Here is a 20,411-nt window from a genome sequence, read left to right as displayed (position 1 = left end):
TGAGGCGTTCCTTGTCGAGTAGGGAGTAGGTGAATTGTGAATTGTGGGGTAGATGGCACGTAGGGAGGGATGCACAGACACTTCCACACACATCACCATCAACTCCCGGCGGCTTTAGTGCTCCAAACCACTGTATTTACTATAGGGCAGTTTGAGGGTTGAATTATAAAACGCCAGCGATGTGCTGTGGTTTAAAAACACCTAAATCACCGGCGGTTTGGTCAAAACCGCCTCCAAGCCGCCACCAAATTGCCAGAGAAAAGGCATTTTAATACCTGCTTCTGATAGGCTAGTTAGCTCAAACTATCATTATTTATGGGGCAACGCTTATTTTTAACGTGAACACAAGTGCATGCTGGCACTTGCCGCCCTATCATAAATATTTATTACACCCATTAACAATCAAATATTATTGCCCCTTAATATGATTATATATTCATATTGATGCCATTTTATAAAAAAACAATAATAATTCCCCTTAATATAATGAACAATAAAAACGTCCCCGCTAAGTTAATTATAAATTAATTGCGTCCTTATAACCATTAAATAATTGCCACAATAATTCATAACTCAACAGTGCCTCCTTATTATGTTATGAGCTGCAAGATAGCGCGAACAGCGTTCAGTCTGTGCAGTGTCGCTTCTTACAGCCTCCTCTTGCCACTTTAAACATTCAACAGTTTGTATGTAGTCAAGGTTAAAATTTGGCGTTGTTTAATGCTTTGCTGGATGAACCTGCAGTTTTTTTAGACAGGTTATCAGCGTTTTTCACTTTTACTTTTAATCTCAATAATGCCGGTGAGACTGATCTAATCCTGTGTTTATCATAAGTACGCTTGTATTCAGCAAGATCTTTTACACCACGCACAGGACAGGTGTACATGGTGATGATGATGATGATGATGATGATAAGTGCCGGATGATAGTGATGACCATGGCATAGTCTTTGAATAAATGACGTACACGTATGTGTCTCAGTAGCTAGCACAGAGCAAATGTATTCAAAACTCATCATGTGAAGAGTTAATTACTTAGTTACTTAATATGAATTAATATGGTGATAAAAAATAAAATATCGATTGTATTTGAAAAACTTTTTTAGTTTTATTATTGTTAACAATTTTTATTTTATTTTTTAAAAATGAAAGATACGTGCGTTCTGATGTGAAATTATTGTACATACACATTAGTGTTAACTGCATTCTGTTATATGTGTCTACGCGCGGAAAGAACTGTTTATACAAAGTGTTTTTCCACCCGTATTCAAATCGTAATGTATCTTAATGATTGATTTGATTTGAATATGGGCTAAGCTACGCACAAATTACATGCTCTTTTTTTAACATGTAAATTGCTGCCATTTTGTGTTGACTTGAATCAGGAGCCTAGTAAATAATATTTATAATAATAATGCCAGAAGGGGATTTATATAGAAAATCCTCAGCCACTTACAAAGTGCGCAGTTTCAAACATTTACCCCTTGGAGTTGAAGTCATGGTGTCAACCAAGTTCCGGTGAACACATTGGGCCTGATTCACCAAGTGTCGCATATTGAGCGCAATGTGCGTTTGTTTTGAAAGTGCATGTTAAACGTTCTGAAATATCCATAACTATTAGACAGTCGATATCGACAGATGCCAACAGTATTTCTCACAATTTATTGTAAGAAATGTAACATCAGGCTGAGCAAGTGAACAAGAATTATCAGTATGGGTTCAGCCCCTTAGTAATATTGTGTTTATTTAGTGATTGTCATACAAGGCAGCGTCCACCTTTCAGATTTGGTGCTGAATATTTGCACCAGTGATGTCACTAGAGCCTACTCCGAGGCAAAATATTGGTTTAGCCCTAAAACTGGACGCCTTCACTCTGTGTAGGAGAAATTAAACTAAACTAAACTAAAGACCTATTCAAAGTTGTTGGTTAGACTCTCTAGCAGAATCCGGGTCTGGTCCAGGGTGAGTTCTGCGTCAGTTTGCGTAGCGTATCATTCATTTCTTCATATGACCAGTAAGTGGGTGCATGCATAGGCGCCCATTAAAATTTGCATGATTCTGCAACTAACGCCCATTGGGGGCATGGGGGCATTCTAATATAGGCGAATACAGTAAGAGCCAGCTGGGGGCATTCTAATATAGGCGAATACAGTAAGAGCCAGCTGGGGGCATGGGGGCATTCTAATATAGGTGAATACAGTAAGAGCCAGCTGGGGCCATGGGGGCATTCTAATATAGGCAAATACAGTAAGAGCCAGCTGGGAGCATGGGGGCATTCTAATATAGGCAAATACAGTGAGAGCCAGCTGGGGCCATGGGGACATTCTAATATAGGCAAATACAGTAAGAGCCAGCTGGGAGCATGGGGGCATTCTAATATAGGTGAATACAGTAAGAGCCAGCTGGGGGCATGGGGGCATTCTAATATAGGCGAATACAGTAAGAGCCAGCTGGGGCCATGGGGACATTCTAATATAGGCAAATACAGTAAGAGCCAGCTGGGAGCATGGGGGCATTCTAATATAGGTGAATACAGTAAGAGCCAGCTGGGGGCATGGAGGCATTCTAATATAGGCAAATACAGTAAGAGCCAGCTGGGGGCATTCTTAAATAGTCTAATACAGCAAGAGCAAGCTGGGGCAATGGTGGCATTCTAATATAGGCAAATACAGTAAGAGCCAGCTGGGGGCATGGGGGCATTCTAATATAGGCAAATACAGTAAGAGCCAGCTGGGGGCATGGAGGCATTCTAATATAGGCAAATACAGTAAGAGCCAGCTGGGGGCATTCTTAAATAGTCTAATACAGCAAGAGCAAGCTGGGGCAATGGTGGCATTCTAATATAGGCAAATACAGTAAGAGCCAGCTGGGGGCATGGGGGCATTCTAATATAGGCAAATACAGTAAGAGCCAGCTGGGGGCATTCTTAAATAGTCTAATACAGCAAGAGCAAGCTGGGGCAATGGTGGCATTCTAATATAGGCAAATACAGTAAGAGCCAGCTGGGGGCATGGGGGCATTCTAATATAGGCAAATACAGTAAGAGCCAGCTGGGGGCATGGAGGCATTCTAATATAGGTGAATACAGTAAGAGCCAGCTGGGGGCATGGGGGCATTCTAATATAGGCAAATACAATAAGAGCCAGCTGGGGTCATGGGGGCATTCTAATATAGGCAAATACAGTAAGAGCCAGCTGGGAGCATGGGGGCATTCTAATATAGGCGAATACAGTGAGCCAGCTGGGGGCATGGGGGCATTCTAATATAGGCAAATACAGTAAGAGCCAGCTGGGGGCTTGGGGGCATTCTAATATAGGCGAATGCAGTAAGAGCCAGCTGGGGGCTTGGGGGCATTCTAATATAGGCAAATACAGTAAGAGTCAGCTGGGGCATGGAGGCATTCTAATATAGGCAAATACAGTAAGAGCCAGCTGGGGGCATGGGGGCATTCTAATATAGGCAAATACAGTAAGAGTCAGCTGGGGCATGGAGGCATTCTAATATAAGCAAATACAGTAAGAGCCAGCTGGGGGCATGGAGGCATTCTAATATAGGCAAATACAGTAAGAGCCAGCTGGGGGCTTGGGGGCATTCTAATATAGGCGAATGCAGTAAGAGCATGTTTGCACATTTCTGACCGGAAGCAGACTGGGAACAAGACCCCAAGACCCGCATATACCTGAAACTACTATATAATTTGCGCCTGGTCAGGGACAGGTGCAAAGGGCGTAGGACGATGATGACGATCTCCAGGACACAAGAAAACTGCTCGTTATTGGCTGAATAACATTTCACCACTGATGCTGATTGGTGCTTTCTTCATCCCTCGGGCATATATTATACTCTTGTGAGTACTGCAGCAAAACTTTTGTTTCTTACATAAGATGAGGAGTTGTCTCTGCTGTATTAGAGAGGTTTTAGCAATTTTATTGACGACAAATAGCGAAATAGCAAAAGCGTTTTTTGCACATAAAACAAAGGGATAAAACATGAGGGCAAGTAGGATGTAAGTGTCTTTCAATGTATGTCTGGGGTTAAATCGAGTGTATCTGATATCGGTGCAGACCGTGCGGATCTTAAAGTGCCCACAAGGGTGTAAATATGTTATGTGCTGCTTTTTTAGGGTAAATTGCATCCAATTTGCGACCAATCTCATATTTTGTGTATTTAACATTATTTGTGTTGGACAAACCTCCCCTCTTGTTGTTCCATGGGGTGAGCTCTGTTTTTGTATATGGTACAGTTGGTGTATCGCCCACCACCACTATAACATCATCTGGCTGGTGTCGGTGTATTTCATTATTACAGCGTGAAAGCTATTCAATAAGTTTAAAATGCGTCCAGGAAGGTGGGCACATCCTTTGAACCGACGGCAATTTCATTTTTGACAGCGCCATCAACGTCTCTGTGCTCCTTGGCACTGAGCTATAGGTCCTGAATGCAGAAGAAGAGTTCCATCGCAGTCCCCTCCTCTCCCCAAATCCCAAACCCAGCCACATGCCTTCCTCTGACAAACATTGAGTGTTGATCTGGGGATTTGGCATGTCAGTCAGTGTCTACACAGGCTTAAGTTTCTATTATTATGCAATGGATTATCAGGACAGTGCACTGCAACAGAATTACAGAGCCAATCTGCTTTAACACAAAGCTCCTCTCTTGTTTCCCTACATAAAATCTTCCCCTTTGCAATTTTTTTTTTTCTTTGCAGGTTTATATTTTTGTGTTTGTTTGCTAAAAGAGGCTAAACACACCTGGCTACAGGAGATTTGCAAACCCTGCTTTGAATTATCACAAGAGAAGTGCAGGGGGAAAAAAAACCCTCGCAGGCTGCTTGGATCTTTCTTTATTCTCAGCTCTCCCAAGCTGTGGAGGTTTCTGCCATCTACTGCGCTCAGAAGGGATCAGAGCATTTTGCTGCTTCCGTAGCTGGTCTCTGGCTGTGTGTTTGTGTATGTGTGTGTGTGTGTGTGTGTGTCTCTCATCCATCCAGTGCTGGCTGGCTGGAACTTTCAGCAAGACCTCTGTGTGTCCAAATTGTGTGTGGTCTATGGCAATAGTGTGAGACGCACATCATTCAATGATGCAAGGGGATTTTGCTTCTAAAAATTCTGCTTTCTAAAAATCACAAGAGCTAATGATGAAAAGAAGATTTGGTGGCTGATTTGTGGAATCCTGTGCAGCTGAGGATATCCAGTACTGTGCAAGGAGACCTAGGGATTCACCTCGCGTTATTTGCAGGAATCAGGCTCTGCTGGTTTGCAATTTCTGTCTGAATTTCCTACTTGGAGACAAGAACTGGATTCTATTCCTCTCTGAGAGCAGCTGCCTGCACACAGGATGCGTGCCATTGGAAGCACTGAGCAATGTCTGGCTGAGGTTATTTTTCCCTAAACAAGGATAAATGCTACTTGTGAGAGGTAAGCACTTTCCATATCTGTACTCTTGGAACCTTTACTTAGAGTAAAGCAATTTAAGTGATTGAAGAAGTTTGAATGGCCAATCTTTGTGTGTAAGGAATTATTTCAACTTGGTGAATCAGCTCCCAGCTTACCTGGCTAATTCTCTGTGTACATTGCCTGAAGACAAGGCTGCAGATATATACTAAAATAGAAAAGGGGTGTCTATGTTTGTTTAATGGCACAAGGTGAGGATTGCAATGATGATGGTGATGTTTAGCTGTCCGGGGATGAGAACTTTGAAGGACAAGCTTTGGTCAGATGTATTTGCTGTATACAGATTACTTTGGGAGGGGGGGGGGGGTGCTGTGGTGGATGTCAAAAATTGAGCTGTACATTTATAGGAGGGTGTGAATGAAAGAATATTAAGGGTGCAGTCAGATCATCTTATATCAATGCATCATATTTATTATTATTTGATGCTATGCATTACAATTTAGAATTGTTTTGTTTATATTACACAACAAAATGAAAACATGATTCTATTTATTTCTTTGACATTATTCAGTCCAGTATATATATATATATATATATATATATATATATATATATATATATATTTGTTTATTTTTTTTCGTTAGTGCATTTTATTGAGGTCTATAGATTGCTTTACTAATTCATTACTGATGAACATTGAAATTTAGTTTTTTTCCTCCCTCTTGTCTTCCCCATATATGGGAAGTAATAACGTCCTCTATATCTATGATTTGTGAGTTATTTAGTATTGGTTACTCTGTGTGGTTTATGTCAGTAAACGTCTGATTATTTGCTTTCATGGTTTAATTGCATTTGAAGGGTTAATGGCAGACTGACCTGCCACAAGATATCAATCAAGGGTTAATGTTTTGATACAGAGAGAGAGAATTGTTGGGTGTTCGGGGCTGAGAATGGACAAAACATGCAGAAATAAGGAAAGATTTAACTGCAATTTTCAGGGACAGCTGGATGAACCGACAATATTTCTGGTTAGTTGGAATTGTTATTTGGGTTACATGAGCTGACTTCCTCTTCCTTTGCTAATTAACCTGGAATGGGGGCTACGGGGATGAGGTGTAGTGTTTCAGGCAGACTGAGCACAGAGAATTCACTGATACAGGTAAGGGTTTACTGAAGATGTTTGACTGCTTATAGCTGGGATCTTAGTAGAAGTGTTTATAACAAGGACAGATTCTAATCTCTCTGAAGATATTATGATAGAAGCAGGGGGTCTGGGGAATGATTGCGCAGGTGCTAAGTAGAAGGAAATTAAACAGCACCCACACTATGTCATCCTCTGTTAACCCCAATTCTGAGAACTATGAAGAACAGAGTGCAGTAATAAGGTGCTATGACACCTATACAGTGATGTGTTCTGCAAACGAGGACGTCTGTATCTGATGCATTCAGCCTTCTGCAATAAGCCTGCATGTGGCCAACATGCACCACTGTTATGACATCCTGCGTATATATGTATGCAATGCACACGCTGTCTCTGGGATATCTCCCTTCCCTGTGTCATCTTAACATGTTCACTAAACTCAGAGAGTCGTGCTGGTAAACCAGGCTGATGTTAGAGATGTGCAGGGTATTATGAGTGTGTTGGATGCTCAATGATTTCATATGAACACAATGACTTACTATTTCCTTAGCCGTCGGGGGACAGCAAGAATGTAACACAATACACATCTCACGGGTATAAATCCATGATTTAAATACAAAATATAATGGGCACGAAGCTCATGTGTACAATAATCCGAAATAAAGCTGTTTATCATGCAATGTATAGGATGCATCTGTAAGCACTAAGTTTATGGTAAAAATGCATTATTTATTCTAAAGAAAAGCACATAGTATGTACTGATTATACACATCTATTGCAAGTGATTTAATCTGTTACATGGGACATGCAAATTACTGGTGATTCTTATAAAGACTTTTCTTAATTTTTTCAGTACACATTATTTTTATCTAATGTTTCTATATATATCATTGCTGAGTATGACCATTAATAAATTAAGGACTGCAACGTGCATGATCTCTGCAGAGAGGATAGGAAGCATTATATGTTGCCGTGGAATTTATTCACAAACTGTGTAGATCAATAATTAATGCCACAATCAGTTATTACGTGTCTCTGTATGTTGGTGTGAGTAGACTGTTGGGGGTAATGCTCAAATACTTAGTGATCCTGTTTGCTGGTTGCATGTTTTCTTGGTCTGTTGACTTCCCTTTCCAAGGAAGGTGCAATTGATGGGTAACCGAGGAACTCTCCAATAATTAAAATCCTACAATAGCCTAATATTAATTACTTCTGGCAGATTGGATTTCTGATCCTTATTATAAGAAGACTGCAGTGCATTTTGTAAACATTGTTAGTTTCCTCTCAGCTTAAACATATATTCATGCTCATGTTTAGGGAAACGAGCTTATGGTATCTCCAAGATTGATGACTTATAGAAGACCTGTAAACATTGTATCAGCAGAGTTCTGTAGGAACAATCTCAATGCTTATATTCTAGAGCAATCTTAGATAGCCTGCTGGTCTCCAGCCTTTGTTGATCTTTGATCAGCCTTGCTGGCAGGGCTTGCTGAGCTTTGTAGTTCCACAACAGCTGGTTCCCTACCTATGTTCTTTTATTTATTTTTTCAATTGATGAATGCAGCCTACACACTATTACATGTAGACAGATGCATTTTAGGAATTGACAGTGTGCAGTTGAACGAGAAGCTTGCTATAATATTCATGTAGTCTTAGTTTCCCCAGCTTTGACTTGTGTATCATGTTATTTAGAAAGCTATTAGGCAGGGGATCACATATCAACACATGCCATTGTTAAATCAGTCATGTTTACTTCCAAGACTCCTCTTCCTGGCGCCCCCTAGTGACTCATGCTAGATTGCAAGCTGATACCAGGCTAAAAAAACGAAAGATTTAACTATATTCTTAGCCTGCATTTCAAACATGTCTACAGTGTCCAAATAACATGAATATTAACACCATCTGGTTCTCTTGTATGGCTGATATTTTCCATTGAGCTATGAAAAAACAATGTGAACGATTAAATGTTTAAATAATGATGTGAATTTACAAAATTAAAATATAATGTAAGATACAGTATTGTAGTTAAAGCAAACTTGTCTACGTTGTATAACCTCCCTTTGGGAGATCCAAGGGGCAAATGAGTGCAGCAAATGATGTCATCACAGCCCTGCCAACTTTGCTAGAAGACCTGGTGGCATCCGGGAGTGTGTCCTACCCTTCTGGGAGGGTAGACCAGCGCAGTCCATCATAAAACATTGTACAGTGTCACAGAATAGTGTATAATTACATAAAACAGACCAGAACAGCACAGTGTCACAATATAGTATATAATAGCACAAGATATTAACGGAAGGCCACAGTATGAGAGAAGAGTATAGAACAGTACAAAGCAATACAGGGCACATAACATTGTTTAATAGATGATTGTAAGACAGTATGTATTATTACAGTGTTACAATAGCTACATACATTCAGTCACAGATCAGTGTTCCAGTAACACAGATCTCATGGAGCAGCCTACAGTATGACAAAGCACAGGCTGTTGTTATTTAGGATTGTTGCTGGTTTATGGACTGAGTCTAAGCAGCATCTTTAGTTGTTCTGCTCAGACATGTAACACACGTGCTGCCAGAGTCATCAACAATTGCTAATATTTTTGAGGAGGACATCTGGGAATTGTCGCTCTTCTCCTAATGCCAAGGAGACAATGGTGAGAGGTGACCAAATCTTCATTTTACCACGTCAATATAAAAGGTGCAAATACTGATGGATTCTTATACGAGGTCACAGGGCCCGGGTGAACATTGTGTTTATAATGCATCTGAAGTAGAATGTACAATATGGCAACAACCGGTATTACTGTAGATGACTATCCCGGTGATGGAGAGGGGGGACCTGCCAGATGAGGGACTATTTAATATATGGAGAAACGGCAGTATAGCATTTTGCTAAGTGAACAATATAGGATAGATAAATGGATGGGTTGATGTCTAATTGGTTGACTGATAAGTAGGTTGATTGATGAAGATGGATTCCCAAACCTCTCCACCCCAGAGAGCAGAATGACTTGATCATCATCATTTTGGCTCTTTTTATAGACTAAAAGCAAAATTTCAAACATTTCTGGTGAACAGTGCAACATACTGAGCTCAGTCCCTGGTGGACAGTAAATAATACAGAGCTCAGTCCCTGGTGGACAGTAAATAATACAGAGCTCAGTCCCTGGTGGACAGTAAATAATACAGAGCTCAGTCCCTGGTGGACAGTAAATAATACAGAGCTCAGTCCCTGGTGGACAGTAAATAATACAGAGCTCAGTCCTTGGTGGACAGTAAATAATACTGAGCTCAGTCCCTGGTGGACAGTAAATAATACAGAGCTCAGTCCCTGGTGGACAGTAAATAATACAGAGCTCAGTCCCTGGTGGACAGTAAATAATACAGAGCTCAGTCCCTGGTGGACAGTAAATAATACAGCGCTCAGTCTCTGATGGACAGCAAATAATACAGAGCTCAGTCTCTGGTGGACAGTAAATAATACAGAGCTCAGTCCTTGGTGGACAGTAAATAATACAGAGCTCAGTCTCTGGTGGACAGCAAATAATACAGAGCTCAGTCTCTGGTGGACAGTAAATAATACAGAGCTCAGTCCTTGGTGGACAGTAAATAATACAGAGCTCAGTCCCTGGTGGACAGTAAATAATACAGAGCTCAGTCCTTGGTGGACAGTAAATAATACAAAGCTCAGTCCCTGGTGGACAGCAAATAATACAGAGCTCAGTCCCTGGTGGACAGTAAATAATACAGAGCTCAGTCCCTGGAGGACAGAAAATAATACAGAGCTCAGTCCCTGGTGGACAGTAAACAATACAGAGCTCAGTCCCTGGTGGACAGTAAATAATACAGAGCTCAGTCCCTGGTGAACAATAAATATTACAGAACCCAGTCTCTGGTGGACAGTGTATATTACAGTGCTGAATCCCTGGTGGACAGTGTACTATACAGAACTCAGTCTTTGGTACAGAGTGTACTGTAAAGGGCTCAGTCACTGGTGAACAGTGTATAATACAGAGACCAGTCCCTGGTGGACATTGTATTATACAGAACCAATCATCTGATGGACTGTGTATTATAAAGAGCCTAGATCCTGCTCGATAGCGTACAATATACAGCCCAGGCCTTGGCGGCCCAGAGAGCCTAGTACACGGTAGCGCAGCGACACAGAGTGCAATCTCTGGTGGCTAGTGGTTTACATACCGCCATCCATGCTACTGCTTCAGGCTTTGTTTCCACACAATCACTGAATTTCAGCAACCAGTTGGAGTTCGATAGAGGATTAGCAACTGATCCCTATGTGACAACAATATAACAGGCTGATACGGATCCTGTCCCCACTGAACACCCCAAATTCAGGGAGGGTGATGAGCAGCCCCATTAACCATGAATAGCACTCAGCCACTGAGCACTTCTTCTGAGTTAGAGAAAGTGGTGAAGAAGGTGAGAATCTGGGGGAGCTCTGTCAGGGACCACCCTGAGTTGGGAGATTTAAGATGCTACAATATACATTGGAATTATAGTTAGGCGCTCATTGACTATTAAAATTTATTTATATACGCACTCCAAGGTGCAGTTGTAATGTAAACACTATGAAGTTTTAAGTGGTAATTCTATATCCTCGTTGTATACAATAACAACTAATTAATGTACCACAGATTTATTAAAATAGACTGACTGATATCAATTCAATCATACACAATACTCATGTCTATTAAAATCAAAAATTACAGAAAGACATAAATCCCATATATTGTATGAATCTCATACATTGCTTTTACTCCTGAATCATAAATATCAATATAACAATGAAACAATAAAATTGTGTGTAAATATTAAAAATAAATTGAACTTATATGATTAGTTGAGGAGAAGTCCAGTCAAATATCTGCACAGTAATCAGTCTATCCAGCCAATGTCTAACTTGTACTACACCAATGTATAGTTCCAAGTAGGTGAAACTTCACTGGGAGTGATGTAATATATCAATCTTCTACATAGGAGAAGAATGGTAATAATTATTCTGCGTGTGAAATGGTGATAGACAGGTCCTTCTCCAGTAATATCTCCAATTAGTATATGGATAAAACTCAGCAATATATTGATACAGTACTTGTGGTGAGTCGTTAGGCTGGCCGGGTACCCAGCAGATGTTTGGATACATTGTATTAGTACGTCAAGAGAGAATCCCTTGTGATAAAATACCACTAGACAAAAACACAATACATCATGTACAATTAGTGTTCTGAATTGCTCTCGAATGCTTTGCCTCTGAAATATTACACAGTATATTCTGTACACTTGTGACATATAAACAAATATATTAATCCCTGTCCAAACAAGACTGTAAACCTGCACTCCGTATAAAAATAAACTTTATAATTGCTTCTAAAGTCCAAAATGAAACGGTTCCATTATACCATCTATAGCTGCAAGTCAGCAGAAGACAATTCGGAAGCATAATAATTTCAAAATATAGTTATCTAGCGCTGGTACTGATGGAACAGAGCTCACGATAGTGTATCTCATACAATACTCAACGGCCTTTGCGGTGCTCCTGTGGCACCTTTATCAAGGGCTGCTGCATACATAATGAACGCAAGCCAGCATTTAAAGACCCACTAATGATCAATTATTTAGAAACACACCCCCTTTAAATGCACCTGTGAGTGAAGCATACATATTGCACATGCAAACTAATTGCCAAAACACAAAATGAAGAAACAGAAAGATGTAACCATATATATATTCACATAATATGCACATTGACTATCTGTACATACTCCTGTATATACCAGAATGCTATAGCACAGTCATATATAGTAAATACCACCATGCTAACTGTGTCTAGTGGTCTGTAGCAGATTATACAGCAAAACAATAAAAAAAACCTCTCAAACCTGAAGAGCCTGAAAGATGGTGTATGTGTGTGTATATATATATATATATATATATATATATATATATATATATATATATATATATGTATATATATAGCTCACATCACAAATAACACAGAATTCATTTGTCAGGATGACACAAGGTGACCCTAATTCTAGCTAAACAGTCTTCCTATCTAGTCACCGGCCAACTAATTGGCATCAGTCACTCCGCCCACAACAACAAAACAGCCTTTTATACTTCTCCCAAGCACTGCTAACATCTTCAAGGTAATAAACTAAATCACAGCCATGTCTACACCTGTGTGTGTTCAACTTAGGAGTCTTATTCTGCATGAAATTAACCCTGTCTGCAGCCTGTTTCTACAGACTCTTAGGACCTGAGTCATTAAGGAATGGAAAGCAAAAAAAAAGTAATAATTTTGCACCTTGGCAAAACCATGTTGCATTGGAGAGAAGGTACATTTAAAATGTGAGGACAACAGCTAGTCATTAAAAATCCTAACATAAGGGGCTATGGCCTAAACTTCATTCATAAACCATTAATTCCTGAGATGTATATACTCAAAACCCCTGATAATCAGGGTCAGACAGTATGGGTCATTTATGAGCATGTGAACTTGCAGACTTGTGGTGTAAATAAAGTTTAGATAAGGTTTTATTTTTTTACTTTTGTGCAATGGGTAACTTTTTTGCGTGATTGTGTCCATTTTTACTGTTAAGTATGATTGCTCCATAAAGGCTGGGGACTTGAGGCCAAATTCTTGGTAGACACTGTATGGGGGTCATATTGCACCCAAAAACAACAGATGGAGGACATCATATTTACATGGGTGGAGAATGCAAGTTGAGGTTTGCGTTTCTGTTTAGTGGGCAGCCACAGAGCTTTTTTACCCCAACAAAATCACTTCTACTTGAGGTGCTGGAGATTGATTATGGGCCATTGGGTTTAATAGGAGTCTTCTCCTACCATCCAGGAGAACTTTCCAGGGGAGAGTGCATTTATATGCTGGACAACACCGTACCAATAGAAGTAAAATATGTGACTGTACAAATGTGAGATATGAAATAAGTTAAGTCCGTTTACAATTATGACCTTTTAAGAAATAAATGAGGCTCCGATAATTAGTATTTTACAAGAGAAATGGAAAAGATGTCATTTGTTAAACGGGTGTCCAAACGTGATAATAGACAGAATTAGGAAATAACGTATTTATTGATGGCGGTCTGCAGTTCTGCAAAGAAAGCATTTACAGCATTAGTTAACAAAATAAATGAAGTGGGAATGTACACGTTTAGTTGTGCACAACGGATAAATAGCTGCATTAACACAGACATGTGCGTACGCAAATTTTATGGATGGCAAACATCATTGTCAGTTATCCAGCATGTACAGTATATGGCTGAAGTTAAAAATAATATGACACAAGTCCTCACATTTTTTTCTATTTTCTTTAAAGTCTTCTCTGATTATAGTAATCATAATTCTAAAGTTTCTCAAAGCGTTTCAAACGGTATAGCTATTATTAGGTTGGCTATTACAATTGATAATTACATTCTGAATCACTGAACCAAGCATGTATAAATGTAGAGCAATGTATAGCATTTTTCCCTAGAATAACACAAAGCATAACACGGAATACTACAGATGCACAGCTTTGTTGTCCAATCTCACAACCTGTCACAATAATGGTCAGTGATGTTGTCTGTATGACAACTGTATATCATTGTAACAAGTAAGAAGGAAATGTTTTCAGGTGCTCCCTAACATAATGTGCAGAATGTAACAATCTATAAATAATCACAGATTATTTTTTGTACTTGAAGGTCATTCGGTTGAGGGGAAAATATAATGAAGATCTAATAGTGAAACGCGTCCAAATAAATCACATTTAAAACAGCCAGATACAGAATGTATGTTCTTGTAATATTATAATGTAAAAGAAAATTGAAAAATACTTTACATCAATGACCCCCGCCACCCAATTATTGTCAATGTATTTATTTAGACATGTCTTAAGTAAATTATTTTACATATTTCTCTAAAAGATCTTCCTCTTTATTGACAGCACATAATATAGATATTATTGTATGTACTTGTTATACTTTTCCACAACATATAAATATAATGTACTGTACCTCAATATATACTTTTATTTCAAGTCCTACTGGGAGAAAGCCCCCAAAACTATGAGTGTATTTTCTAATCTTACATGAGTTGATCCCAGGAGATTTATTAGGTTTACTTTTTATATGGTTTTCATGATCCAATGTAGCAAACCAGTATCGTTTGTGAGCCACACCGTTTCTGTGTAATAATTGGCTTTAGTGACGTGATTTCCTCTCCTACCTCATTTCCTCTTCTTGAAAGCAGAATTTGTAAGAATTCTAAGGCTTTCCCTCAAATATTTGTAACGAAATGCGTTTCGCACCATGAAGCCAATGATATTGGTAAAGCCAGGAAAAATATCTGAAATTATTCTCTTATCTCTTTTATGTAGTGAGTACTCACTACCATTGATGGCGCTGGAGTACATGTTAAACTCATCCGTTAATATGTCATTACAATACAAAAGTGTAAAATATATCCTTATGTCTAGCGAGTATTATGTAAAATATAATTGTATATTTAGAGAGCGGTGATGTCACATTACTCATGTATATAGCTTAAATCAGGGATCCTGACACACGTCATGGACGGCCCTCTGACTTTCAAATGGGCCAGATTTTACCCTTAATCTAAGTAATAAGTTAAAACAACTAATTTAATCAATGATAGAGACACCTATCTGTTAAATATATCAGCAGGTATTATAAACAAAAGTGTTACAAGCTTTAACAATCAATTTGACAACAAAGCACAAAGGACCCAGGGGCCACAGGTGAAGGCTTAGAGGGCCACCTACTGCCCGTCACTGGCTTACATTGCCAAAACTCTCCTCATCAACATCCTTATGTCTTACATTATGATATTAAGTGTTACATTATTCACATTATAATATATTTTGAAGTCTTCCTACCTGCGAAGAGACTGTGTCTATGGAATCTGTGGAATCTACCATCTTGCAAAGGAATAAAAAATACCAGTGTTTCATTTCCATTGTAAATGCATCACTTTGCTTTATAGCTCTTATATAGAAGGGAAAGGCTCTTAGTCTTTATTGCACATTGGACAATTAGTTTATGTAGCTCTCGGTGGGTAATGTATCATGTTTTATTAATATTGAGAACAACACATGTTGCTGTGGCTGACACTCTAGTGGGATTTTACAGTTGGGAGGTTTGAACTAACCAGTTACCCTGTAACAAGGTGAAGATGAATCACCGTCTGCAGTGTATTAGCTCATGTGTGTCTGCTGTATCTGAGTACAGCACTATTATAGAAGAATACAGTGTCAAATTCATAATCTGCCCGTACTACAGGGCCGGTAAAACAAACCTGTGATACACAAGTATCCAAATTATTTTCTTAAGTATCTGGCCCATGAGGTTATGATTAATTTAGATACATGAATTAATATCATGGTAAAGAAATATATATTAATATATAGTTTCTATAACATTTATTTGAATGTGTTATTAAGGCATTTTGTATTAATGAGGTGGTTTAATTACCCACTTATCTGTTCTCGTGAATCTCTGTTGAAACTGCCATAAAACTTCAATAAAGATATAATGTAGAAAAAAATATATAGGGCCTGAGTCATTAAGGAAAATAAGGCAAAAAGGGAGTACATTTTCTCTGGGACAAACCATGTTACAATGCATGGGGTGAAAATTAGTTTACTATTTTGCATATAAGTTAAATACTGGCTGCATTTTCATGTAGCACACCATTACTTGATAGCTTTACTTTTACACTGAAATTTAAAGCTGATCTAGGGCATGTCCTACCCGAACTATAAATCTCTCCCCACATTTTAAATTTATCTCCCCCTCCAATACAACATGGTTTTGCCCAGGTGCAAAGTAACTAATTTTTTATGCTTTGCTCTCCTTAATGCTCAGGCCCATAGTTTCTACTTTCCTGCATTGTGATAGAATCTGTATTTGTCAATCTACTGTTGGATGTAGGTAATATACAGATTCAATAATAATAGATATCTTATATCCAACATACAGAACAAAAGATATTGCTGTTGTACTTTGATGCACCGAAAAAACCCAGTGAATATTGAAATTAGCATACATATTACATATTGAAAACATATACTGGGCAGTTTCTGCATATACTCAGATTAGGATACTGAGAAATGGATCCTCCTACAGAACACACGTTCAATGATACTGTTTTGTTTTCTGTATTCTAATAACAATAAAAATAATAATAATAATATTACATTTGCATATAGAAATTGGGAATTAATACATCTCCACTAAGAATTACATGTAGTATAATATATAAGTACCGTGACATTGTGCAATTGTACATACATGCAGAATATTAAAAGAGGATGAAGAGATTATATCTGTATTTGCTCTAAATGATGCACATAGTGTTCACGGTACATCGCTATGATTCTGAGCCAGCAGAGTGGGAGTGACAGATTGACAGTGATGTCTTAAGTGACATATTCTGTTTTGGAATTTTATTTTTTGTTTGTTTCTTAAAAACATGGCACGTGGTTTCAGATGTCCCTAATGGAGGTAATGCTTTATTTAAATTGACTTTTAGCAGAGCTTAAAATCAGAGTTTAATGGTCAATGTTATTATATAAATAGATCTCAGATCATGTATATGGTTCTCACCATTGTACAAAGAGCAATTGTGTTTTGTAACCCAAAGCAGCCAATCAAATATGGGCTTCTAAGTTGAGTTTAGTCAAACTAATGAAAGCTGTTAGCTAATTGGTTGCATATCTTCTACTTCCACTATTTTTTTTTAAATAAGCCTTATAGTATCGGATGTCCGGCTACAAGGTTTCTCTGCGGTGAATGAAATATTTGATAGCAGTTGTGATTGATTAATCAGCCTCTGTGGTTAGGCACAGGTTGAACCTGAAATAAATTGTAACTTTCCGACACGACAATTATTGCCTGTCGTGTTTAAACTATCACTCACACAAGTGAGTGTGATTTATTGGACTGTGAACTTTTATCCTACTAATCTCAGAAAAAAAAGTAACAATTAAGAAGGGTCTTTTTATACATTTCAGGCACAATATGAGGAAATAGAGTGATTTAGTTTTAGGTACATAATATCATATGTTACAAGTATATTTTGTAAATTAAAATGAAAAAAATGACATCAGCAAATGGAATGTATTTTGGCTGGATAATAAAGCTATGTGATAAAAGGGATTGTTTATTTTCATATAATTATAAATAATTGGCTTATAGCTGCAACCTTTAATAAATAAATCACTTTATATTTTACCATTTTATCTTTTATTAAATTAGATATTTGGAAAGTAAACATGACATTGCAAATTTCCAACTCAATTTAAAGGTGAACAACTTGATACTTATAATATTCTCATCTGATAAATGATCAAAGAGTTGATATATCATACATCTCAAATGGAAGGGTAGCAGAAACAGTCTCACATATTACAACTCATAGTCAGAGGTATTTTCAAAGCAGAATTTATGTATACTTTTCTTTAAAGAAACTAAACAAATCCATTGATAACTTGATCCATATAGAACCACTTTTCCAGATACTTACCTCTTTTGTTAATACATTTACTGAATTTATATCTAAACATGCTGATTTACAGTACAGTAAATTAAAGAACATCTTATACTGTACCCAGATAAGACATAGACCTAGTTATTGTATCCACTGACTTGAAAGTTCATATTGGAAATACAATCTTTGTGCATGCTCTCAGTTACAAAAGTGGGACTATCCCACCGTTTTTATTTTCAGAATTAGTTTGCTGATCTTTAGCATGTTACCAACTAAACTATAACTTGAACTGTACTAAAAAGATTGGGCAAGATTTATCCACATCCGTCTGCACAAACAATAGTGTCTCCCTTTATTTTCCCTTTACTCTGGAAACACTGCTTCCCTATGCTAGAAAAACACCAAGGTGTATATTTACAACACTGCGGGTTTGAAAAAAGTAGAGATGTTGCCTATAGCAACCAATCAGATTCTAGTTATCATTTATTTAGTACATTCTACTAAATGACAATTAGAATCTGATTGGTTGCTATAGGCAACAACTCTACCTTTTCAAAGCCAGAGTTTAGAAAATATACCATCACGTATCTGAGGCCAAATCTTATTGTTAACTGCTCCTTTCTCTGTTGATTATGTCCTAACCCTAAATCTAACATCTGCAGAACACATATTCTAAGCTACATCCACAACCCTGTTTATTGTCATGAGTGTTAGTATTTTACAATATTAGATTATCTATATAATAAGCCATTACTGTCCACACTTTTAAAATGATTGGATATATTTTATTAAAGAAGAATCACAGACATTGAAATAATAATTAATGACAATTCAATATTATTATCCAAAGAGTATTTATTCACACATAAACCTATGATGAACATGTGTGTACAGTACATTGTCATCACAAAACCTAATGGATTTATCTGGCTTTTGCCCTTAGACTTCTTGAGAATGAGCGCATAAACCTAACAATATCTGTGCGTACTATTTATTTTTATTGCAAACCTTAATGTAATTATCAGGCTTTACTCTTAGATGTATTGAAAATATACAAAGGTCCAAAGTACAGAGGAAGATAAGTTAAAGGGGTTGAACTGTACTCTAAAGTGCAAATCACAGTTTTTGCCAAGATTAGCTGGGAGATACTACCCAGGCTGAAACCAGCGAGGCCTGGAATGTCCCAACATTTTCAGTCTATGTATTGTACCCCAACTAATTGTGTTACATGATAAGAATTTTTTTATTACAGGAGATGCACCCCTTTTAATATCTCAATTACAGTAGTGATTTGTGAGACTACATTGTTAAACATAAGTAAATAAAATTAAATGTGGTGCGTTAATGTGTAATAACTTGAACTGTAAATGCAAGCCAGTACTATGCACTAGTGGATTATCATGGTTAAACAATGTCATTTTAAGTTCATTTTGCACCATTTGATCCAGTTGTATCCTACAGCCAGGGCCGGTGCTAGGGTCCACGGTGCCCTAGGCATTTTTAAAAAAGTGGCGCCCCCCCCCCCCCCCCCGCAAAAATCGCCGCCCCCCCCCCGCAAAAATCGCCTCCCTCCTCCCTCCTCTCCTTACCTTGTCTCACCACCGCCGCCTCTCTGCTCTGTCTCCTCCCCTCCACTCACTGACACTAGTAAGTGGAGGGGAGGAGACGGAGCAGAGAAGCGGCGGTGGTGACAAAATAGCCTCTCCCCCATGCATCTGAATGCTGTGCGGTGGATGTGACAGGTATGGTCAGTGGTCGCCGCACAGTTTTAAAGTCTTTTAGAATTCTGTGGCGCCCTACAGAACCCGGCGCCCTAGGCAAGTGCCTAACCTTACCTAATGGGAGCGCCGGGCCTGCCTACAGCTGACATAATATGACATAATGTGACATAACTAGAGACTAAGGTATAGATATTGAAAGTGGAGTATTTATCAGGTTAAGAACGACTGTAACCGAGTAAAACTGAAGTTTTTGTCTGTTAACTAGAAAATCCAGTAAAAGTTCTTCTAGTTATATTGTTTCTCATCGGAACTCTAACTCGCGCCATCTAAAGCCTTTATTTCTTTTTTTTTTTATTATTTTCAGGCAGGTTGATTGTAGGAAACTTTGTTACATTTAGCAGGCCAGCACAGATACGCGGGAAATGACAAGGAGAATAACTCAGAAATGTCAACATTCCGTGCTGCTTCCTGAGTTTGTTTTCCCAAAGGTCGTTTAGATTGAATCAAATCTAGGCGTGCGGATCTCAGGTAGTGATTCAGAAGGACGATATTACAGTAGTACTGGAGAAGAAGGAAACATGCAGCAGTTATTATATTTGTGAAGTGGAGGCAGCTTTTTCCAGTAAGCA

At 38.3% G+C, this 20,411-nt stretch overlaps 1 protein-coding gene across 4 annotated transcripts in view; it reads left to right on the top strand.

Moving 5' to 3' along the window:
• The first annotated feature begins 4,567 nt into the window (after positions 1-4,567).
• LRFN2 (leucine rich repeat and fibronectin type III domain containing 2) overlaps positions 4,568-20,411 on the top strand; it is a 409,571-nt gene continuing 393,727 nt past the window's right edge. Inside the window, exon 1 of one of the 4 annotated variants that reach the window (XM_075204433.1) lies at positions 4,568-5,416. The gene's annotated coding sequence lies outside the window, so the exon portion shown is untranslated. Of the gene's footprint in view, positions 5,417-6,178; positions 6,552-20,411 lie in introns of those variants that run through there. The other 3 variants (XM_075204431.1, XM_075204434.1, XM_075204432.1) reach the window with 3 other exon arrangements.

Source organism: Mixophyes fleayi, chromosome 3 (genome assembly GCF_038048845.1).
Source record: "Mixophyes fleayi isolate aMixFle1 chromosome 3, aMixFle1.hap1, whole genome shotgun sequence".
Taxonomy (NCBI): Eukaryota; Metazoa; Chordata; class Amphibia; order Anura; family Limnodynastidae; genus Mixophyes; species Mixophyes fleayi.
This window is presented reverse-complemented; position numbering and strand designations above follow the sequence as displayed.